Consider the following 25,719-nt stretch of genomic DNA (forward strand, 5'->3'; position numbering starts at 1 on the left):
TGATTCAATTTCACTTTCTTACATTAAGCTGATTGGCGCAAATGTTATGCCATCACCCTTTTTGATGAAAATGTCGTGCATACAATTGGAGCACTTCAAAGGGCTTCTAATGCTTTCGGCGACGAGGCTACAAATTACGGCCCCGAGTCGAGGCGGAAGCTTTCCTTCTCCCTAGCAATAGTTAGCACTTCACTATGGGCTTACGGAGACGCTATCAGCGTTTATTTCTCAAAACTCAATTACAACCCCCGAGTATTACCGCCTCCGACACGGCGCTTTCGCTCCACAGCCGGCGACATACGCTGTGCGGTCTGCACATATCGACTTACAGAGCTTCCGAAGACTGCAAACAGCATCCCCGAACCCCCAAAGTGTGACACACACTTAACGACACTTAAATCGTGTTTTAAAGCTCCCATTAACGGCGGCGGCATTGAAACGCTCGGTTCCATCCTAGACTCCGGGCGGCTCTGCCGAGATTGACGGAAGACTTTTCTCTCCATCGGTCCCCGCACCGAAAGGCGCTGTGCCTGTGTCGTAAACGTCTCGTAATTTGCTCGTTCCCGAGCCCAACCCGGTCGGCGTAGGGCGAGTCCTTGCGAGGGCCAGGTCTTAGGTCGCCGTACGACAGCATTGGTAATGAATTCGTAAAAGCATCGCCGGGCCAACTTTCCGGTTCCGTACATGTTGATGAATAAATTTAGATAAAAGATTAATTAAAGAAGGAAATTTACTCCATCCGGATGGTCCCGTGGCCCGGCACGGAACGACTATGGCCCGGTGACGGGTGCGAATTTCCTTTCCTTCCTGTCAGTCATTAATATTGCTAGGCGTCGGGGTTCGTTACACGAGACCGTCTATCGACGCGCTCGTGACGTCACGACCGAAAGAACCAACGAAACCGAAACATGGTGATGATTATGATGATGATGCCAGCTCCGCCAACGAACAAGCCCCAACACCGACGGCAAGGATGTTGAAGGATGTGCTCTAAAGCGCCACCCAGCCATCCAGCCAGCCGGCAGCCTCATCCGCCTGGCCGTGAGCCACAAGAAACCATATATCTTCTTATCAAATATTTTTCAAACCTCCCACTCTGGCCCACCTCCATACGTGGCCCCGATGCCCCCTCAAGACTTCAGCCGACTCCAGTTGGCGGCGTCAGTCAAGAAAACGCCGACAACTGGGACATTCGCAGAGGCACAAAACGACGCACAAGGCATGAGATTGGCCAGCCTACTTGCGAATTCTAATCTCTCTGTCTCGTTCCCCGGCTGGCCTCACCCGTCGTGGCCCGTACACCGCAACATGACACCCGGAGTACCACCCATACATACACGCAGGGTGGGGCTGACCCGACCCTCACGATTAGCTCGTCCAAGTCGTTGCGCCAGCCCAAGACTACATTCTCCGAGGAGTCGACCGGCCGGCTCAGAAGCTCATAATGATGAACTATACGAACGTCACCAGGCACACATACATACACCTAGACGGTGATGGGACGCTCCAGAGGCCAGGCCGGAAGGACGACAATGAAGCGCCACGGACGCCGACGGCCGCAAACGGTGTTAAATGTTGAACTCCGTACCTTCGCGCTGCCGTTGCGCTACAAAATGGACGAACCCGACGAGCGCACCGGCTGCCGTGAAGCAACCGACCCGGATCCCGTTGCCACTTCCGGCAGATTGTGGTGGTGGTGGGGCTCGTGTTCATTTAGGCCGTGTGCTCGTGTTCGGCGACTGCAGCCCGGGATTCCACCGGTTCTTCGACACCGTGCCGACGTGTGCTCGCTAAACCGGAAGCACCCACCCGGTGGGCCAACGGGGCCCACGTGTCGCCACAGTGCCACGCGTTCAAAGGCTAAATAATAAATTGATTCAAACCCGATGACAAATATCACACCTGTCTGTTGGTTTTGCTGCCTCGTCTGAGCCCCCTGAGCAGGCGAGCCAGAGTCAGGCCAGAGGGAGGACGGCGGGTGGTCTGGGCCTAACCACCCCTCATGTGTCAGGGCCGTGGTCCCCGCGGTCCGGGCACGCTCAAACACGCTGATGAATGATGTTTGGTGTCAGAAATCGGTTCATTGCTCGTTAATATTCACCTTTTTCCCAGTACTCCTTTTTCCTTTCTCTCTCTCTCGCTCTGTCGCTCCCTTATTTTCTGTCACTCCCACTAGAGGGTGCCCTTTTTGGGGGGAGTCTACGGAACGCTTTGACATTTTTCCGACTCCCGACGGCGGGCTTTTTATGCGCCCGGATTTAGATTGTATTGGATTAGCGAAACGTTATTTGAGCAAACAGAGGCGCACACGGGGAAGTCCTGGGGGCCCGCAACCGCTGAACGGGAGGCGGCCAGGCAGCTCGGCAGGGATTCGTTACGGTAATGTTTATGCTTGCATTGTTGTAGCTTGATACTTTGTTCACGGCCTATCCGGCGTTTGGGAGCCAAATCAGCGCTCAATATACTGGGGAATAAAAGCCACTGGAGGGTGCCCTGTTCCTATCGCAGACACCTTTAGAGGTGCCTTTATTGCGGAATTAAAGAATGAATTCAATACACCACATTCTTCCTCACATTGGCGTTTGGTGGTAATGATTATTAATTTCAACGAAAGCAGTACATTCGCGTCGGAACTTTTACTAACATTTGTATTCAACCATTCTAGCAGTAAATGCTGAACAAAGTTGAGGTAATGAAGCGTTTTCTAGGACTTCTACAAAGTCAAAGCAAAGGATATCAAAGATCGCATATCGTGCGGCGGTAGTGGCTTCTTAATTGACTCACAAACCAGCATAAAGATTATCAATTGTTCATTTTTCACGCTAATGTCTCTCAGATTTAGTTGAACAAATTTTGGAACAACATTGGCCTTTTACATCAGTGATCCATATATAGGACAAAAAGTAATCGGAGATATCAGCCACACGCCAAACGAGTTAACATTTGCGACGACTCAATAGCATTATCGGTCATTATAAAAGCAATGTATTAACATTATAAAAAAAATTATTAATCGTCAGTTGCAAATGGAATTGCCAAAGAATTGCGGAATCCCTTTGCTTGTAAACGATCATTACACAAATGCGTTGATCCTACTTTTTGGAAATAAAAAATCCTATCTCTTTCGTGATCATAACACAAAGCTAGGCTTTCTCATCGCGCATTAGATTTTGATGGATGATTTCATATTTTATCGTGGGCATCGGTTATCGCCTGTCAAACCAAAAACAAAAGAATGGTGCCAACCTTAGGAAATGCACGAAGCTGAGCCATGGCAATCGTCGCCATTTTTCAGCCGATTTGGCAGCCCGATTATCGACACCTCGATGACGCTTCCGCCCGCTTCCAACCGCAACAGATAGAGAGAGAGAGAGAGCGAAAGGTAAGCCCATTTATTATGCAAACGCATACATCATCGCCAAAAACCAAACGACCGACCGACCGTACCGAAGCCTCATGTATCCAAATTTACCTTCTCCGGTACCAATTTATCCAGGCGAAGTCTCACACGCGCATAAAAAGGTTTATCAAAGGCGCACCAATTTTCCCCGAGGATTGTCTACGGCACATTCCGGCGGGCTTGGCGGCAAAAAGCACACCGAAAATCTGCTCCTTTCACGTAGTGGGGTGAACGTGCGAAGCTTTGCTCACGTTCTACTTGTCTCTCTCTCTCGCTCTCTCGAACGATAGAGCAAACCCCCATAAATAACCTTTTATTGGTGGCCCAGTTCAATATATTCTCATTTATGCGAATTTGCTATTGACCCAATTGCACCCGGACCGGGGACTCACCGTGACCACTTCCGGTGCCCGTCACCAACCGGTGGCCACCGGTGGGTTTTTGTAACAGCAAAATCGGGACGGAAGCACGAAGTATTTTTTCCCCCTCTTAAATTGAGCACGACCGGATCGATTTCCACGGCGTAATCCACCCGCCAATCGACGTTAGTGTCGGGCAAAAATGCGAAGCGTGCCGAAAGCGGGCGCCTTCACAGCTCGTTGAAGGTTTGTTGAAGTTTGAAAGTTTCGCCAGGTTTTTTTTTCTGTTTCACTTGCTTCTTCCAAACAAATTGGAAAAACACGAGAAGCGAACGGAAACCGGGGAAACCGATCGTGGAACGGAGCGTGAAGTGGCCCGAACCCCCCCGTCCTTTGCTGCACCGGCGGGCGAACGGCACGGCACTTGTTCACTGTGGAGCAAATTTATTGCCGCCACCGTCGGGGCATAAACATTTCGAAATCAGTTTTCCCGTGCAGTCTATTTCATGTTGCGCCCTGAAATTGGTTCCCACGACCCGGCACGACTCGCTACAGCAAGGATCGCGGCGCACTGTTTCTTTCGCTTCTTTTGCCGTTCTGCTGGAGATATTTTACATTCTCTCGTCACTCCGTGGGTCAGCATCAACGAAAGGGACCTCGCTTTTTCCCTGAAGGAACGGTAGCTTCCGGCGCCAGAGAGCGCCGTCCGTGTTGCTGGTGAACCGGAAAATGGCTGGCGCAACAGATCCCCGATCATGCTGCCTGACGGGCGTACGCCGCATCCTCGCAAGGATCCTCGCCGACTAGCGACGCCATCAGCGCACCAGGAGCTTCACGAATTTGGCCTCTCTCTACATCTGGAGGGCCTTTGCCTTCGGGCAGCTTATCGCACGCTCTCCGGATGGCCCACAGCAGATACATCACGGAACAGGACAAAACTGGTGCTGACTTTGTGACTTGCCCGAAAAAGTCACAGTCAGGCCGGCCCGAAACTATCATATCTATTTTCCACCGAGAAGTGTCTATTATAGCGGCTAAAGACCCCTCCAGAGGAGTCGATGATGATTTGTTTCCACATTCGTCCACAAGGGGTCGCTGTCACATACTAATCCCATTAGACATCGGAACAAAAGACTCCGTCCGAAAGTGAGCCCTTAAAGACTGCTTCGAACAACGAACGACTCGTCTCGAGCGTCCCGGCTAACTGACAGGCTTTGGACTTGTTCTCTTCGGACTTGCGGACCATTCCGCAACATCGTACTACATAAAAACACACGCTGGGGCTATCGGTCGTTTCGACCCGGCAAATATCGATGACCCGAAACCTGGATCATCACCGGCAGAAGCTCCGACCTGACAAGGCCCGGATACCGGGTGCCGGTCAACTTTGGCAGCTGGCAGTGAGTTGGACACTTCTTTGACGACCGGAGCGGGCTCGTTACTACCCACCGACTTCTGTGATTCTTTCCAGCCATGATAAAAGTGATAAGTGGGTGCTAGGGAACGGCAGCTGGAAGAGAGAAAGAGAGTGGCGGATTCGGCTAAGTCAAAATTCATCGACCCGGCAACTGCCCGGCCCCGGCCAGAACAAACTAGAAACTTCCACATTCAGCGCAAAGTTTGTGGAGTGGCTCGGCCGAGTGGACCGAGGCAATGTTTGCTGGCGAAATGTTGAATGTTCATGAAAATTTATGGTCAATCCCGCACCGGGCCGGCCCACACTGGGCCGGTGCTTGCTATCGATTTGTTTATACAATCGACGAGCCCTGGCGCCGGAAGTCAGAACACTCGTTTCCGCTCCATTAGCATGGCCAGGCACTGCTGCATATGTGTGTGGGGGCCCGGGGGATTCTCGGCACCGGACTCCAGCAAAACGGAGCATCCGCAGACAAGATGTAGTTCGGAGCCACCCGTGCCGTGGAGGTGGGCCGTAGCCATTTGCAAAATATTCAGATGGAAATTAGGTGCTAAAGCCGAAATCATCATCATTTGTCGAACCGTTCGAGCGCAACGACTAAATGAGGTCCGACCACCTGGGGTGAACGGAGCTCCAGAGGGGGGTTGTTTCCGAAGGAGCAGCGGGGGATATTTTCCGCATGCGAAGGCTCATTGTGAGGTCAACTGGAACGACGAATTTTTGCGACAAATCGTTACCGGACCGGGATCGACCGTCCAACGTGGGGGTTTGTGACAACTTTTTGACTTATTGCGTATAGGTTGTTTACATTAGAGCATGGTCCAGGTTGCCATTTCCGTTCGGTTGGGCGCATGCATAGCCGATGTCCCTGCTGAGAGGCTATGCAGAAGAATGTAGCCCGGTTTGCAGCACCCTGATCCGAATGATAATGGGTGATAAATTATGAAATAACGTGCACATAATAAACTCGCATCGCTCGCTGGAAGAATCAATTTCTGGCTGACTGACTGACTGGCTGGCTGGCCTGGCACACCCAAGCACGGAGCTTAGATCGTGTGGCCACACTTTGTCATAAATGCATTATGCATGCATACGAACAATTTATCGGCGCCATTCCGTATGCAGGCACACCCCGTGCGGAGGTCAGAAGTTCCAGACTTTCGCCGGACTCGTGGCCAAGGGTTTTGCATTTTTGAGCACGCTTTGGTGACTGTTGAGAAACGCGATTCGAATAATTCATGCCAACAAATGCGTGCTGATGTGTTACGGAACTGCTCTGGATGTAGGTGACGCGCAGAGGTAAGCAAACAGCGGAATTGCGATATGATGATATTTACAATCTTTGCGATCATTGTTTCCGTTGTGATTGCTTTGTTCTGCCAAAGTGTGTTGTTTTAAATATTGCGATTGTAACAATACGAGGCATTTGGAAGGGTTTGGCATATTACTTGCATACTTTTAGGCGTTTTTAGGAAGAAGTTTGAAACTACCGTCTGGTTATGCAATAAAGATGATATAGAGAACGTATTGGACGTTGAAATAATCAAGCAAACTTATAATTATCCCAAAATAGTTATGATAACTCCTGGTGTTAGTGCTACTACAATAGGGCTCAGACAAATCGGCCAATCATGTTAAGAATCCGGCTTTATACAAGTTCATCACCGTAACAGGAGAAAAAATCACCCAACTAGTTAATTTTGATCGGTGTTTCTTAACTGGAAATGAGATCAATTTCGTTTCCCTGACATCAACAAATTGGCCAACTAGTCGATTTATTGGTTAGTGATCCGATCTCAGCTTCAACGCAAACGGTATTCAGTTTGGATTATTTATTTCAACTCATTGAACGCATTCGATTGAAACATTTAAAAATAGGAATAATCGTTTCCGGGCTAAGAATCGATACGAATGGTCATTTCAGCACATAACCGTGTTTGACAAAGCAGTATTCAAGAGAGACTAATTTCCTGTAGGCTGTAGCTCGCAAAACCACGATCGGATGAAGCTTGACGATGAACAGTTCCCGCATAGACCATAAAGCATGAGGTTAACGACTTTCAAAGGCAGATAAAGCATAACTTTAACAACCGGCTGAAAACAAAACTATATGCTCCATTTTACGCCCGACCTGAATACATTATGAAACTGCAGTTTGCGCGCACCACCCCTGCGGGTCAGTCTGCCAACATTAGCTAGGCGATGTAAAGGCAACTGATGCGTTGTTTCTGGCTGACGAACTACGATCGATCCTGGCGCGCTGCAAAACCCGATCAACCGTGCACTGCACCTCCGGCAAATCCATCTCCCCGCACCGCTGCCCCCTCCCGGGTGCGGGGCATACATCATCCCAAAATAAAAGGGCCCACAACATAACTTCCTGCCGCTGCGCCATTTGCACCGTTTCACAGCTCGAGCGGAGGCGAAAAAAGCGGGCACACGAACACTGCCGACAAATGAAGTCGAACTTCCTGCCCTCCAGGCCAGGCGCCGGGTGAAAGTCACTCAATCGCGGCGCATCGCAAAACCGGAAGTGCACGTAGGAACGCGGCCTGCCAGTGACAGGGCTGGGCGGAGTGTACGTGAAACAAATGGCAAACAAGTAGCAACCTCAACACACCCGCGGCCGGCGTTCGATGGTCGCGCGAAAAACAAAAACCAATCCACTTCCCCACCCCCCACCCCTTCCTTCCACACACAGGGTCCCGGTTCCAGAGACCAATTTCCGGAGCTGAGGCCCCGTCGTTTGCGTGCCCAAAGCCGGGAACGGACGCCCGATGGGCCGGTTTTATGGGCAGCATAAAATATCCTTAAAACATATTTACCTCTCATCCCCGGCCACCCCGCAGTTTCCGGCCCTTCTTCCGTGACCACCACTGGGCCGCCGCGGCGCTGAAATGTTGGTGCCGCTGGGCCGGAAGTGCAAAGTGACCCGAACCGAATTGGACATAATTCTGTACAGTATTAGAATTTATAAGTGCGCTTGTCGGCCGTTTTGTTTCATGTTTTTCCGCTCTGTTTTTTTGCCGGCTCTCCACCCTGCCTCGAGTGCGGCCCCGAGTTCCCCGAGTCCACCGTGCCACTGAGTTTTGGCACACTTTGTCCGTGCGCGTTGCGTTTTCATTCCGATTCGCGGCGCGGCGCAGTCTCGTCCGGTTGTCGGTAACATTATTTTTCGCACGGCCACCGGCGCCGAGGCAGGGAGCCCCAGCACCGAGGGGCGTGAATGGTCCAATGTTGGGGTTTTTTTTCCTCGCTGTATGTCGGCGCCATCGCTGCCCACTGTTTGGCCGCGCGTGTTTGGCACGGTTTCTGGCAAACATCTCTCGCGCTTCCGGTGCTGGCTTCCGGTGGTCGTTCCGCGTGGACGGTCAGCCAACTGTTGTGGAGCCCGGCCCCGGCAGCGGATGTTTTATTTTGGTGACGCTTTGGTTTTCATTTCGATTCTTTTCACAAATCCCCGTTTAGCTGGTCAAGTTTTGTGGCGGCAACCGCACAATGTCGGGAGTGCGGCGTAGACCCATAAAGTGTGGCGAAAAAGAGTTACCAAATGACATTTCCATTCCCTACTTTCGGGACCGTTCTAAGGAGCACGAAAATAAAATACTCCAACGTAAGTTTGCCTGAAGATTGTTCGATACTAATTCAATGGAGTTGACGAACTTTCATCAGATGTATAAGTAGGAATTATCCAGTTAATGTTTTACATGTTTGCTAAGGGGATTGTTTTCATTCATTCGATTTAATATGGACGTCGTTTCTAAAGTGGTGGCTTCGACGTGGCGTATAATGCCCATCCTGGTGCAATGAAAATTTTGAAGGAGCTACAGAAGCCGTTGGATGCAGACAAAACACAATATCAATTTGCAAGAACACTGACCATACCTACTAAAACCAATTTGAACGGAGAATTCAAATCCCTTCAGACAATATATGATTTATTTAAACTTTGTATTGATGGAAACTAGACAGGAACACGGTAAAATGATATTGTATGAAATGATAAATGTATATTGTAATGTAATGTAGATTGTATGAAATGAATATTGTAATGAAACGAAAGACACGGTAAAATGATATTGCAATATGATAACGTACATTTTTCAAAGCCGTCTAAATTGTCACCGCTTTGCTTCAATGGAACATGCACCTGTAGAGCAACAGTTCGCTGACTATGAAGATGTCGAATAATGAGTTGGATTCTTAAGCTGATGAAGAATGATGATGAAACTGACTGAAACTGAAAATCGAACTGGAATCGCTGGACAAAATAGCGCATATTTCAGAGACCAAGGATAACTTCAAATATTGTTCAATAAAAAATGTAACATTGTGCATACATAATTGGTAATGTATCAATTTATTCATCAATATCAACAGTATGATTTCAATCATTGCCTCTAGACATCCCCATTCTGCTTGCGTGATGAAAAGTCGCATGTTTGAACGCCGATGGCGAACGGTCGACTCACGCAAAGGACTGCAAAGACGATCCATTCACGCAAAATCCCAATGGCGTCCATATTGATCCGTTTAAAGGCAAACCGAGAACTCAGCGATACACAGTGTAGGAAGATGCCTCTTTGCTCTTCTTCGCTGCCTTCGATAGCTATTCTCACGATCTACTTCACGCGGGGCACACAAAAACGAGAGCATGCGGCGTATGAGAAAAATATGGAAATCCGCCAGCATCCCGGAGCACGCTGAAGCAGCGCTGGCTGGTCGAAGTGCATCGAAGGCGGCGACGGCATCCGGCGTTCGCACACCGGAAGTGCCCACTAAAGGCCCACGCTCTCGCCCGACGAGCGCCGAGTGGTGTGAAATAAAAGGAGCCGATAAAATATTTGAATAATTTCTCGCCGCGCACTGGCGCACGGGCCGGACGGGGCCGCAATTCGAGAAAGTTAGTTCGTGCTCCGCCGCCGATTTTGCGAAAGTCACGAACTTCACGCGGCACACCAACGAGAACGGCCCCCCTGCCCAGAAGAAGTAGTCCAATCGAAGCCCTGCGAGGGTAATGTAAGTCGTCGTCGTGCGCCACAAACGCAAACGAAAAGGACGTGGAGTGGTGAATTCCACTTCCGCATTCTGCATAGCATTTTGCACGACTTCACTTCCGGGCCGGGGCCGGGCTTGCAATATCGATTTCACTTCCACGGTGCCGGTTCTGAAGGACCGCTCGAAGGTCCTTAGGATGGGCACTCGCGACGCCCGAAGTGCAAGCGCGTCTCAAGTGGAATCGATTGCTAATACGAGCGATTTGCGTGGCATTGTGGCACGGAACCCGGGGACAACAGGAACTCCCATCTTCCACATCCCTTTTACTATGCTTTCCCCGACCCCGACGGAAGAGAACAATTGACCACACAATCTGCATCGCCCCCCGGGGGGCACACATCATGCTAATCTTGAATCTCGGTCCGCCCCTCCGCCTCTGCGTCTTTGTCTCTTTCCGGCGCCCGATGGTGGTGACCTCGTTTGCAAAGGCGAACCAAAGAGGAGGGCACCGGAACCGGGGCAAAAACCGGAGGCTTCTGTTTTTGATATTTTTATTGTTCATCACATCTCATAAATATGTTAAAAGCAGCTTTGCGACGCCCCAGACCCCGCAGCGTTCTCGTGGCCACCGTCCCCGGCACTACATCGCCCGCGGGTCGTCCGAAGAAAATCCGGACAAATAGAAAGAACCGTCAAGATTCAACCGAACCCGGCGGCGGCCCTTTGCCGGGAGCGGCAGTGCGGGAGTGTCCCAACCCAACCCATCCTTCCCGACAGCCTTCCTTCCGAGTCACGGGCTCGTCGGGTCAAGTGGCAAAGGCGGCCAAAGTTGGCACAAAATGTGGCTTCCGGTGGCTCCGGTTGGCTGTGTGGCTGTTTTCTTAACTTCCCGTCCCGGAGTAGATCATCCCTAGCGGAACCGACAGCGCGGGATGGGCGAACGGGCGGCCAGGCGGAGACCGCCTTTTATTTGGAGCATGTAAATTATGTGCGAACCGCTCCGGAACTGAGCGAAGGCGCAACCACTCCCCGGGGAATCAAGGCCATAGCTGGGTGGGTGCCTTTCAGGATATTGAAACATTGGCCACCAGGCTGGAGGCTGGAGGCTATTGTTCTTTGACTTTTTCTTCCCCGGCACAGCCGGAACCTGTGTGTATAATCGTGTTTTTGTTGTTAAGTTAAAGTCAACGAACGATACGCGCTGTTTGCATAACTGAACGACAAACTCAATCAATAATATTTGAGTGGAAGTTTCGCAGGATCGGGAAGAGCCCTGAATAAAAATGTCATTTTTCATTGAGTAGTCAATGTTTCATTGACAAATTTCATATTCTAACCCATAAATAGTAGTAAGTTAAATTTTATCTGGTCTGGTTGATCTGGAATCTGGTTGATTAACAAGCGACTCTATTTTTGAATGGAGTCTTCAAGCCTTCTCGGGGTTTTATTTGAGAAAACATATTTTTTTTAGATAGATTTAGTGTTTCTATACTTACATTGCTTCTAGATGTTCCGTAAAAGTTGTTTATTGATTGTGTTTTGGTTTAAGAATTGCCTGTAGTTTATCAGTTTTATATTTCTTCATCTGCTGGACCTAATCTACCTTGTTTTCCTTATAGTTTTATTTCTCTCATTTTCCTCATTGGGCCGAATATGTTGACAGATGAAGTTCAATTTTACTACATCAATTAAAGAATTGCTTTCACTTGACTCTGTTTAGTAAAAACAAAACCGTCTAAAACAAATCGAAACATAAGGACAGATGATAAGACTTTAGGCAATGTAGTATAAATAACATTGGTGAAAGTTACTACATATTGGTCAAACCGAAGAAGTGAACTAAGAAGTATACTAATCATCACTAAATGCCTTAAAGAATTCCCCGGCTTTGCGAACGATTGATCCCCTATGCTGTCATTTAGGACCGTGAAAACTCTCTTCACACGCCGGCGACTAAAAACCTCCCTGGGGGGCTGGTCCCTTCGGGACGCTGCGCCGGCACTTATCTGGTAATTAATCTTTACAAAACTGATTAGCCAGCGGAAATCGACGCACGATAGCGCACGTTCTCATGTGAGCGTGCCACCGGCCACCGTCCGCCCGTTTGCCTGCCTCGTAGCAAGATGGAGAAAATCACGGAAAACCTTTGCCGTTTGCTAAACGAACCGCAAATCAATTACCGCAGATCGAACCCGGTGGCCGCCGGAACGGTGAGTCGGGACACGCAGCACCCGGCGCCGAACCAGCAAATGAAACACGGTGGCATTAAAACCGTCCGGTCGTTCGTGCGTGGGTCGGATCTAAGGAATGCTTACAAAACAATCGAACAAAACGGCCAGCAGTGGCATGAAGCATTCCTCGGCTGCCCACCGGAATGCAGAGCAGAGGGCAAGAAAAACCAAAAATATTCCACATTTTCCCACAAATCCACCCCCTCGGATAAAAGGACGAAGGGACGGCCACGGCCTTGGACCGGTGGACGGAAAATTGAATTTTCCGACGCTCGGTCCGGCCGAAATCGGACGGATTATGTTGCTTTATGATTTTTATTAGTTTTATGCTTGTTGATTGCTATCGCATTTCGCTATCGGATCGTGGCACGACACGGTCCGGGTCCAGGTTCCACGTCACGCCCGACAGACCGGCGAATGATAGGGAACGGAGCGAGGGGCAAAAAGCAACACCAGCATACGAGGGAAGTAGAAAAGCCGCCCAGACATAGGTTGCGTTTGTTGGGTGGTTACGACCCATCGAAGACTGTCACTCTGCCGCTGGCGAGGCTCGGCGAACGTCTGCGCCACGTCAGTACGCGCGTGTGAAGCGACGTGTAAGTGAGCAGCGACGTAAATTCAATTTAACATCCGAATTATCCATAAATCAACACACACGGCAGCCCACAAGTCACCGCCAGGATCGAGGAGTTTTTCGGTCTGGGGCATCGAATTTGGGACTCAGTGGCACCCTCGGCCGGTGATGATGAGGTTCCTGCGCGTGAAAAAGAGAGCGAAATAAAGCGAGAGAGAGAGAGAGAGGACCATCGACCCGTAAGGTCCCGGCGGGCAGCCTACTTCCTGTGTTTGAACATGACCGGCGGACCGTGGCCATCGAGTGGAGCGATGCTATCAAATTTGATTCAATTACCTCGCGGCCAGTACCTTTCGGCTAACAAGACCTGCCTCCGCGCGTGTCCGCAAGACGCAACAATGAACCCACCGAACCCGGGACCATCGACTCACAGGCCCTGCGGCCTTTGCGGCCCCCATCCGGAAGCGGATGTACGCCGCAACCGAACCCGGAAGTGCTCGAATGCTCGGATGTGGCTTTATCAGGCGGAAGGCTTTCAAGAAGGCGCCAACCATCGTCCACATTGCGGCCTGATGCGGGCTTCGTGCATTGGGGGCCACCGGTACAGTGTTCGTAGCGAAACAAAGTCCAGCACTTCTTACGGCGCCAGTGGATTACGACGTTCAGTGCGGTGCGGTGCAAGTGTTCCGGCCAACCAAGGGCAGGCAGCTGCATGATGCTCAAGAAAGGGCCTCGAAGCCCATGTCCGGCCCCAGGGAGGGTGGAAAGATTATATTTATGTGTTTATGGCATGGCACCGGTGGTCGGAAACTACCGGGTGGTGGTGGTGGTGTATTTTTATGTTGTCCTTTTTCATTTTATCTATCCCACCGTGGTGGGGTGGCTAGGCCGCTACGGTACAATGTGGTAGAGGTCAGCATCGATCGACAGGGGACAAGATAGAATGGCGGACAGAATTCGATTTGCAGCGCGACCGAACAAACCGATTCAAACCGAGCTGGGAATAAATTATATTTGCGGCACCCGAAGCGGGAAAAAAGGAAACTCCTGGTCCTGGTGTCATGGTTGCGCGCAGTCATAAAGATTGACAGCTGGCCGTGCTGGGTAGGTTCGCTAGAACAAGTTCTCTTTCCATTACTGGATGGCGTCGTTGCTAAGGAACTTTAGGAAGGCAGCAATAAAATCGGAGGAAAACTCAATTTTGTTCTCAATTTTTGCGAGGACACTCGAAGCATATTTAAAGCGCAGTGCCCGGAGTGTACCACTGAGGTCGTTGAAAGTGGTGTGCCGCCAATTTGTAATGATTTGATAACGAGTCAATGGGCGAGCGAGGGCCGTTTATTAGAATTTCATGCAACTATCGTAAAACGTGCCGCTCGGTTAGAATACGAATCTGGGACGCACGCGACGTTTGAATGTGTTCTCCCAGTAACGACTCATTACAGTCGCTCAATAAATCATAAACAACTCGAAATTGGATAACCACATAGCGTGGGGCCACCGGTCGGTGGGGCGCGGGAAGCATTAAACGAGATGGGCATAAAATATACATTTTCTCCCACGATCAATCATGCGGAGGAAAAACAGTTAAATAGCGCCAGCCAGCACGCGGCGCGATCGTACCACACAAAAATTGGTCCCGCTAATACGCGCCCGCGAGCATATTTCATGCCCCGCGCCCACGGTCTCAGGCGGCAATAATGGTATATGTTGCGCCATAAATCATTGGCTTTCGTTGGCCAATCTTCACACCGTTCCTTGAGTGTGCGCGTTCCATGCAAGCACCTCCCGCGCATTGTCACGCCGGTGCCATCGGAACATCCGTTCAGGGCTTTTGTGGGGGCACCCCGAAAGAATACGAACCCAGCGAGCCGGGAGACCCACCGCCCATTGCAACGTAACCGAAAGGAGTGAAAAGAATCTGAAAGCCCCCAATCGCCGGCAGCGGCTTACTGGCGGTGGGCCGTGTCGCGTGTATTCACGAAAATGAGCAAATATAAACATAAATTAATCCTGTGCTTGTGTGCCATCGCAGGACCTTTCTCTCTCTCTCTCTCTCGCGTTGCTGGCTTTTGGGCAAACGCGACCAAAATGGCTTTTCGATCAACATCGACCACAAAAACACCGACGGTGGGGCTCGGCACCGCATAGCTTGGCCACCCGCGCGCGCACGCTCTCATAAAACTCATAAATAACGTACTCGAACATTATCGAAAAGACTGCAAAATTTATTGGCGACTTGATTCCGGCCTCGAATAAAAAGAACGTCGCACCACAGTATCGGGGCCCGGGTCGGCCGACCGACCGGGGCGAATTATGCTCCACATGCGGACACATGTTTATCGGGGTGGCCCCGCATGTGGCTCGACCAGAAGGGCGCCTTTCGCTGCAACTTTCTCTGTTTTCGTAAATGTCGAGCGGTGTGCATGTGTGCGAAACTGGACTTGTTTCTTCAGTTTTGCACCTATTTGGCGTACAGTGGACTACAGTTTGCGAACTCAAACTTAAATTGATGTCGAGCTCTCGGGTCACGAGAAACATGCTGCGCCCCCGTTTATGCTTTTTATGTAACTTCGGTGCCCCCAAAAAAGGTTGCCCAGTCGAAGGGTGGACCCGATAGGTTCTCGTCCTCTCGGTGGAGAATGAGCGAGTGATTTGTCGGTACGATTTGTTTCCAGTTTCTGGTCAGTTCGATTTCACGTCCGCCGAAGTTGCGGCCATTTCGTATGCATGAACCAACCCGCTCTCGAACAAGGGCAAACATAGCGTGAAAGTCACAAAAACTTTGCAACGTAAAACTAATTCTAAACAGCAAACGGGGCGCTGTTTATTGCGTCTGCAGAGTTGGCTCTAGAGTTTGCTTAATATTACTTACAGAAGAAAATTTGACGTTTGATAGCTCCGTGCGGTTCGTGTGCAATCATACGCCGAACACACTACACACGTTGAGGCAATTTTCAAAGCTGTCAAAGGGAGTTTTGTACCCCAGTTTAGCCCATTGTCGTTATGAGATGTTCGGAACATTCGAGACGACCAATGAGACGTACGGAAAATGAAATGGAAACACCGGCGTTGACAACCGACCTAAAATATTCACATTGGTATGCAAGGACTAACGGAACCTGGAACCTTAATAAACTTCACGAATTCAATTCATAAATGTCACACAGTGAATGCAAATTATTCCTGCAGCCTGACATGCCAAGCACATGGAGCCAAGAACACCATCGTCAGTAAAGACTCTGGTGCTGGTCTCCCCAACGAAATACTTGGAAATTACTGGTGTTCGGTATAGACTCGCTATACCACAGGGTGTACATAAAATTCCACAAAATCTGCTGAGTTCCAGCGCTCATGTGGAGGATTTTACACGAAATCGACCGCTAGGCTCATCGTGGGAAAAGCTCGTGAAAAGCTTAATGCTATCAGCATAAAACGAAATTGATAAAATACATCATTCTTCTATCTCTAGTTTCTTTGGACCTACTTTTCAGAAAGAGCAAGCCCATTTGGGCTCAGTGCGCGACACGTACATCAGCATAAAATCTTAGCCCCAGAAGAAATGATCCCGCAGTGACGGTCCAGTCCAGGGTGCGTCACACGTCGCACAGTCCGTCCTGCTGCACCGTCGGAGGACGCGACGTTAAAAAAAAGACCGACCCCAACGATCGTTATAAAGCAATTTTCCCGATTTTTGCCGACCAACAACTGTCCCGTCCTGCCGACGGTTGCGCCGGCACCAGGACGAATCCGGTTTTTACTGTGTCGCCCCGCTTCTGACTTTACTTTCAGATGTTCGGGATTTTTTTTTTGTCTGTGGGTCCCCTCGTGTGCTTATGTTGCTCTAATTAAATCCGACTCTTCGCCGTTTCGTGCGATGGGGACGGCAGGTCGTTAATTTAAACTCGATTAGAGTAATCCAATTATGATGAATTTCAAAGCGCTCTCGGGTGCCGGGGCCGGAGCCGATGTGCCTCAGTTTGACCAACTGGTGGCTAAGTAGCGGCTGCTAAAAGAGGATTTAGAATGAACGGATTTGGAGCTGCAACGGCAAAAAGGCGGCCGCCTAATTGGGTTTTATTCGGAGCGAAACGATAATGGGAGCGCGTTGCGAACCTGGCGCTGCACATTCGATTTCGTTTGCGTATAATGGAGTGCACATTTTGATATTTTAAGGATAAATTTATTCAGAAAAGTTGATTTAGGTTTGAATGCAAAACTGATTTCCCATTTTTTTGGGGGGTTTGGTTCAAATTTCGTTTTCGATAGCGAAATTCCTCCATCACCCGAATCTTCGATGTTGGTTAACACGCGAAACATCACAACCCATTTCGGCCAAGGGTGGGACCGTCAACGGCAAGGTGTGTCTATCGATTTACCCTCATCAGCATGCTCCGTTGTTTGCCGGCATCCTTTGGCGGGCTAATAGACTAGAAACATGTACCCTCAGCCACGCAGCCAGGTGGGTAGCGCAGCTTTTACGGCGAATCGCGCCACGGCGGGCCTCAACCGAACATGGTCCAAATTAAACGTTTCACTCGACGCGTGCCATGTCCGCGAGGCCTACTTGATTGATGTCTTGGCGCTCCGACGGCTGACGCCGGTCGGGCAACTTCGATTACGGAAGACGGTCGATCGAATTCGTGTGCTTTGCGGGTTCGGGTGCCATCATCAGCCTCCTGGTGACCCTCACCTTCACCGCCCCCTTAATGCCGCTGCCACTCAACCTGAACCACCGGCCCCGCCCGCAACTCCCGCCGTCCCGATGACATCATCGTCAATGTCGGAATCCCGCAGCACGGATACACGTAACCGGTGCCCGGTGCCACTGACGGTTGCCTACTTCAAAGTCGTTACTCGGAAACGAGCTCCTCTCGGCGGCCTCGGTCGTCGGCACCTTGCTGCGCCCGTTGCTCATCTGCACCTGGCAGACCCAATTTCGCCGGCCAAAAATATGCTCGAAACGCTTTCCCTGTTTGCCAGGCTAATGGCAACGCATTTTCGCATCCTCCGCCTCGTCCATCTTGCAGCCACTTTCACTGGTGTCTGGTGTCGGACGGTGTCGATGGAGGTTGTGCCGGCTAGGAGAACCGGCAGGGGTGTTTTCCATCAGCATAACGTCTCAGGGAACTGCACCAACCACCCCGACCCCGCACCGAGCCGCCGTCGAGGTTATCAAAATGTACCGAAACAGCGAACGACATCGGCCGACGGGCTTTTCATCAGCATGATGCTTCTGCGCCCTACCGGACGGAGGGACCCAGCGTCGGCAGCATCATCCTGGACCCGGCTTTCCATCTTCGGTGGAAGAAACATGAAGAGGCAAAAAATGTAAAACCCGTGCGGCCGTTTGCGGGCGCGCCTGGCACCCGTAACAACGGGCACCATAATGGAAGAACAAAGCAAAGACCAGCGATGCGTATAATGTTACCCCGGGAAAATCCCTGTCCCAAGCGGACGAGGCGAAGCGAAGGGCACGCAAAAGGGGGTTTGTTTAGTTTTCCTTTTTTCGTTCCTCTGGCCGGTGCCCATCCGGTGCCCGTTATCTGCACCGAAACCCCAAAACCCCCTCCCAACCGGTGGACCTTCTGGGTCAACGTCTTTACGTAATAAGGAATGAAAATTCTTCAATTGACGTTTACATCCTTCTTCTTGGTCGGTCAGGGTTTCGTTGGCCACGCGCAAGGTATTTTACCAGCCAGGGAGGAATTTCCAGCAAACAGGCCAAAGGTGGTGAATGAACATGGAAACGACTTTCCACCGGTTTTTCTGCCACCGTGCCGAGCCTAGACGAGAGGTTTGTCCGGGAGATGGACCCGTTACCGGTACGTTATCACGTTTCACCATCTCACCGGGCCAGCGAGCTCCTTGAGGGCACTGCTTTTGAGGCCTTTAGGTCCAGTCTCTTTTCTTTGGACGGACCAGCTGCCATAAAGATAGTGCCCTAGTCAACCGACTGCGTGGCGATACGATGAATAGAAGTTATCAGACCATAAAGCCAGCCGCCAAAGCGCATTGGCAGCCATTTTTCTTGAATTGTGCCACACCATCTTCACCGGACATCTGTTGGGTTGGGACCATATTGTAGTAAACAACCTTTATCCGTTGCGGTAGCCAGCAAAAGAGAAGGACTTTCAAGGCTCAAGGAACGGAAATGGAGTTTACTAATTACTTCATTTTATTTTGCAAAACTTTGAAGATGTCGAAGCAGGAAAGTTGCCGGGAATTGGCTTACATTGCTTAAGAGGGCATGAATTAGAATCAACAGCGACAAAAAATAAATTGGTCAAGCTTAGGCGTCGGAAGCGTTTGATGTTTTCGAGCAGTCGAACAGAGGCTTTAAAGCAAATTGTTGGTCGAATATTTTGATACCTTCAAGGCATGCCTCAGTTGATGCCACTGTTGAAGAATTACATTCGTTTGAGAATATTCTAAAACTCGATAAACATGAAAAGAAATTTTCAATCAGATAGGCTACTATGGAGGTGGGACATCGTTTTCCGGGTCTGCTATTAAATAACAAATTTGATGATCAAAAATGGTGTGGTACTTTGCGGGGACTCGTCAGTAACTGAAGAGAAGCAATCAAGCGTTACTTTAAAATCGGATAAATTCCAGTGTTCAAAGGTAAACTTAAAGGAATTCATTAAGCGCTCTTTATAGGTTCGATCTGCTGATGCATTCACAGAGGCCGTACCGGGTGCGTTACTCTAGAAATCCTGCATCCTCAATCCTTCGAGCCCACATGCTAAGGTCGGTGCCCATTGTCCATTCAATCATTATCGAACGATTTTCCCAACCTCTATCCACGCGACCACTACGACCACCAGGTCCTGTCTGACTCGGAAGTTATTTTAATTAGAGCAAGACCTTCGGACTGCAATTAAGTTCCATGTAGTGGGAAGTATTTACAACAACTAATTTACCGGCCGTCGCCTCAGAATCGCCCGACGCCCGGGAGAACAAAGGGAAAAGCCTCACCACAGTGCCAGGAAAACCGGAATGGGTAGAAAGTTTTTCATCGTTTGCCTCTTGGTGAGACAATGCGAGGGTCAGGCGGCAAATGCTCTAGCAGACGCAGCGGTCGTTTTAACCTTCCGCTCGACTCGCCTTGCAAATTGCTGGACATGTGGGGATGTGCAGCCAGTGCAGTGGGAACGAGAATTTCTTGCCCAGGCTAGACAGAAAACTTCCCGCTCGAGTTCTAAGATGGCGATAGATGGGTTGGACCCATACCCAACACCGGCAACACACATCGCACCAAGCGTCTGAAACCCAATACCAGAGATCAACAACTGTAATGGCGCGTTTGTTCCAACTCTTTGATCCTTCGTAAGGTTTCTTCACATCTTCGGCAAACAACTGGAAACTGGTCCGGTATTTGGGCTGCACCCGAATGTGTCTTTGAGTGGGCCCCGAAGGAAAGTGATGCCACCCGAGGCGGAATGTCTTTTGTCGGATGAAAGTTTTTCCCGAGGCCCAGGGCCCAGGCTGCCCATCGTCTGGACGTTGTTGGCACGTAAAAGAATTTATCGCCCAACGTTTACTGAACATGTGCCAGTCGTCGTGCCCGCTCGTCCTAGGCGCCGTTGCGTATTACGGCGTCTGGCAGACGTCCAGCGCACGGTAGCTGTTTGTGGGAATCCGATGGGCCTTTGAGAAGGTCTGCCCGGCCCAGTAGGGCAGGTTTGATGTTATGTAAGTTGAAACTAAACTATTGCTTTCATAATGCACCGAGCCAGCCAGCTCCGGTTCGCAGGACATGACGGTGACGAAGGCGACCACTGCCAGTTCGTGGTGCTGGGACGTGTTTACACTTCCCGCTGGCCTCACTCACAGACCGGTTGACCTCAGGAAATGGGAAATTGTCGGGAAGTTGACAGGATTGGTTGCAGCCCAGACACACAGTCGGGCCTGCGGAGCCCGTTGCAAGTGGCCGTCTCATGTAGCCGCACAGTATGACCGCAGTGTTGTCCCGAAAACCTGGGAAACCCAACTCGACCTGCAACCCGACCTTCGTGGGGCAGGCTGGACCCGGAACCAGACCAAACAGCATCGGATATGAGCCGAGCAGTTGCGAGCCACCCCTGCATACGAATACATTATTATTATTTTTGGAAGGTCCACCGCAACGCAGCTTCTTCCAGCTGGCCACACGGATCCCGGGGCCAGCCCGAAGTCCAGTGCTGGATGGCGAAAAGCGAAGCCAGCGCCTGGAGCAGTGTCGGCACCGGTATCATTGTGGTCTCGTTCCAGCCCCAGAGCGGCTCCCTGCGGCGCAAACGATGTGGATCGGCCCTGGCACGTCCAAGGACGTCCGAAACGGGCCCGTTTCCCGGTCCGGGGCGCTTGTGGTTGGAAGATCCAAAAATCTTCTTGGAATGCCTGGAGCAACGGCCAACACAAGCTTGGCGTGGCGTTGCGTTGGTCCGTCGGTGGCAACCGTTTGTGTATTCAAATGTTATGCTAAAATATTTAAATCTTTTTTTCTCGCTCCAAGCTCTCTCGCTCTCTCGCTCGCTCGCCCGATCGCTGGAGATCTGTTGGTCGAGGTGCCGACATTGGCCTCGGTTGCTGCGGACTTTATCATCCACCGTTCCGACCAGCCCAAGGCTCGTCGAACAGAGCCCGAGGCGGAGTGTTTTGCATAAGTCCAGCAACTTTTGACTACTGACTGACACATACACAAGCGCATACCCGAGCACAGTTGCTGGCTGGTGGCGTGGACAGCGAGTTGATTGCCACCAACCGGCCCCCGTGGCTTCAGGCTGGAATCTCCGTCGCTCTCACTCGCTCCTCTTATCAAGAATTTTCCTCTCGTTTTTATTGCCTAGTTCTCTCTCTATCTCACATTCCTCTCTCATTTTCTCGGTCCACAGCTCACATACCGAGACGCGCCTTTTCTGCAGTTTGTCCCTTTTAGCATGCATTATGAAGCCGTTGTTTTAATTGAATTTGTAGAAATTTGCATAGTATTGTTTAGTTTATTGTGCTGTATAATTGTGACGCCGCACAATTGGGGTGTGAACCGTGCAGGATGAGGTACGGTCAGTAACCACCCGCCTTCCCAGTGCCGGGCCCAGCGAAAAGGGATGCCAATTTGGTTGGTGGATTTTTCAAACTTTACTCCCCACCGGAGGATGGCCACCGGGGGTGCCGAGTCGGACGGGTGGAACATTTGTGAGCATAAATTACCCTGTAACCCGCTCCCTCACTTCCGTCACCCCTTCACCGAACCGCTGGGGGGGAGAGCTACGCTCTTGATAAGGTTTTTAGTACTTCCGGCTACTTGGGTCCTCGTTTCCCGGTTCGCACGACCCCACTCACCCATTCTTTCCCGCATTTTTTACAGCACAAAGTTAACGTGCGAGACCAGGCGAGCCATCCCGGTACCCGAGCCACGGGACGCTTTTCCCCTGGGAGACTGGCGAACGACCCAAACTTCTCAATTCGTTCACGCGCCTGCTCACCGACTGTGTCCAATTTTGCCTACGATGGCCAAAGCGGCCTGCGTTTCCGGTTCACCATTAGATGACACGCACCGGGACAGGGGACTCCATCCCGGGCCGGCGGACCTCTATCATTTCGATCTCAAACCGACATGATAATGTCGGGCGACTTTTGATGAAGGTCTTAGGGGTGAGTTCGCTCGGTTCGTGTGTCTTGATTTTTTTTTGCCGTGTCCCGTTTGCCATTTCCACATACTGTTCGTCCGCTGTCAGGGCGCAACAAGCGTCAGCTTTGGCGTGCGGGTACCGGACCGATGGGGGCCGATCTCGCGAGGGTGTTGGAGCCTGTGACAGCGAAAGCGGAAGATGATTGATGGTGATGAACATTTCAACGCACTCCGGACGAGGCCCACCGGGTCCCGGGACGGACTGTCGCCGGACGGTGTAATTAACGTAATGAGGTACGTCAGAGGCTGCGCCGAAGCCCGTCAACGCTGGCCGTTTGACACTCCGCCAAGGGTTGTGACACGCGCGGTGAGGAACGCTCGCGGCCATGATGGATTATTGTGTGCTCGGTGCGGTGTTCTCGCGCCCCCGTGGAAGCGCTGGCCACAATGCAGGGCAAAGATGAATGATCCTGCTGCTCCCAAGGACGCTGAGACGTCGCGCTGGGCTTCCGTGCCCCCATCAACCAGCCAAAGACGAGAAAAATAGTCTAATTGCTTGCGGGTTTACTATCTCGCGTGGCGTCCATTTTGTTCCGAGCAATTCGCGCAAGCACCACACGGAGAAACCATATTTGCGATGGATTTGGTATGCCGGCCGGCTTTTTCTGGCAACAAATGAGGCAACGATAATTAATTACGTCGAAGGTGTTCCAAAGGTGGCGTCTGATGGACTCATGCGGACATCGGTACGGCACGAAAGGATCAACAGTGCGGTGGCCCACGACGTCGATGTCTCGTTTTTGGTCTATTGTTTCATATTTTGTTAGTTATCATTACGTAGCGAAGATTACATTATTGGTTTTAGATCATTATTGACTCCTATTTCTATTATTTTTTGTATTATTTGATTTTGACAGACCAAAACATTTACCAAATATCCATTAACTTTCAAGAGACGCTTTCATGATGAAACAACCGATAAGATCTGTTCCATAAATAGGTGTCTTTCGCACCATGTTAGGTCATGCAGTTTGTCTACGATGGACTATTGCGGTCGTTTGCGATGCCGAATACACAATTTTGAACCTTTGAAGTTCAAACTCGTGGGTTTTTATTTTCAGTTTAATTAATTTACTACCAGACCACACTCTAGCATTAAAGTTAGGCTAACGTTCAACTCAAAGGAATACAAAACGCCACACCTTATCATGCCTTTTTTCGCCCTGTGTTCATCAATGTTGCACGATGCCGGAAAATTGAAATAACCCAGGTGTAAATTCGGGCCTACGAACCCTTCAAACTTTGTCGCGTGGGTGCTTCGGAAGGCCACCGACGGCCCCCGAGAGCAAGCGTTTAACTCCGAACGGCACCCGCCCATTGACATAATTCCGAGCGTTTGCGCGCTCGGAACGCCCTTGGCCGCATCGCCCCTCGTTTACAAACGGGGTTTCGAACGCACAGATCGCTAGACGGGAAAGTTTGCCTGCGGAAACCGAAAGCTTCCGGTTGCGCTTCCGCAACCACTTCCTGCGCTGCCCCCCCGACCGTGAGACGGCCGCTCGGAGGCCCGGACTAATTGCAGATTAAAATGAATGTTTTATCAGCGAGTCGGCGGACCAGCGCTGGGACTGGTTCTAATTTAGACGGTTGCTAAGCCGAAAAGCTACCCCCGTCTGCTACGGCCAAAGTTAACTCGAGCGCCGCGTTCCGGATTCCGGCTGCTGGATTCGTTAGCTGCTGATGATGGTGAAGTGCCTAAAGTTCGACAGTGGCGACGGTGGCGCTCATTAAGCCCTGAACTTTCATGCCACATTTTCGGTATGAAACGGCCCCCGAGAGAGTCCATCCAAGTCCAACAATCAGTCGGCCCGTCGGCCCAGAATGAATAAAATAAACAAACGCACAACTTTTGCACCGTGCGCCACCGTCTCGAAGATTGACAACCACTATTCATATGCGCCGTCCGTGGTCCAATCCACTTGCCCAAGTTCCTCGCCAGTCCATGCCAGTTTTACGGCAATCGTAAAGTAGTACCCTAGCAGTTGGGGCTCCTAACGCTAACGTGGGCAGGTGTAGAATCTGCCTCGCCAAATTTATCCTTGCGTCACCACGGCGCGGCCATCTTGGTGGCTTTCTGGTTGATTGTACGCTTAACTACACCTTTCTCAAGTGGGCTGAGCATTTACGACGCCGGTTGCACTTCTGGCATCCTTACGTCAAGTACCGGCGGATGTGGGACTGAAAAACCACTGATAAGCGTATCTCATTTCTGACGCCCAGAGGAATGTGCTGCCCCACTTGTGCGTTGTAGAGGGGGAACGAGATATGCGAGAAGGATGTTCAACAATGAGTTCTTGCAGGGGACTCGAATGTGATAATCGGCATTCTGAAAACCTTTTCCAGCAATTAAGCGCCAAACTGTCGTAAAGATGTAGCTGGAAGTCCATTGGAAGTTCAATTGAAATGCCATTCAAAGAAAAGAGAGTCATATTCCATTCCGAAAGGCAGCAGACTTGGGATCAATTTAATAAAACATGAACCACCACTTTCCCAGAAAGCCAGCATCAAAAGTACCTCGTTTGTTTCACAAAAAGCAGTACTCAGTCAAATAAGGCCCTTCCAGCTCGGTCGGTGGCTTCTGTGTACATTTCAACAAGCTGTTTCTGGATGGCTTTATCCTGAGCCCAGCTACAAATCACATTCAGCACAAATCAATCGCCCGCAGAAGGCCGGACCACATGAAATCAATTGCAGTGGCATTACATGCAGACCCGCAACACAACAGCAAGGCCGATGGCACAAGGCAATGCCAATTGAACATTTAATGAATTCGTATCATCAATATACATGGGAAGGGAGAACAAGCATGCAAACATCATGCCACAGCTTGCATAACGAGCTTCTTCGGCGCTGCTTCGACTCACGAGTGCCTTGTCCTTGAAGCGTGGCCTCCACTATGACGGGCCCTACTAGAGTGGCCTGATTGAAATGCTTTATCCACAACCGACAAGCGTTGCCACTTTTTCCCTTCCCCTTGACCGTCTTCAAGGCGGTTCAATGGAACAAAAGTTCCATTGATCATATCGATTGCTTAACTCGATGTAACAGCTGGTTCTACACCGAG

Source organism: Anopheles bellator, chromosome 2 (assembly GCF_943735745.2).
Source record: "Anopheles bellator chromosome 2, idAnoBellAS_SP24_06.2, whole genome shotgun sequence".
Lineage (NCBI taxonomy): Eukaryota > Metazoa > Arthropoda > Insecta > Diptera > Culicidae > Anopheles > Anopheles bellator.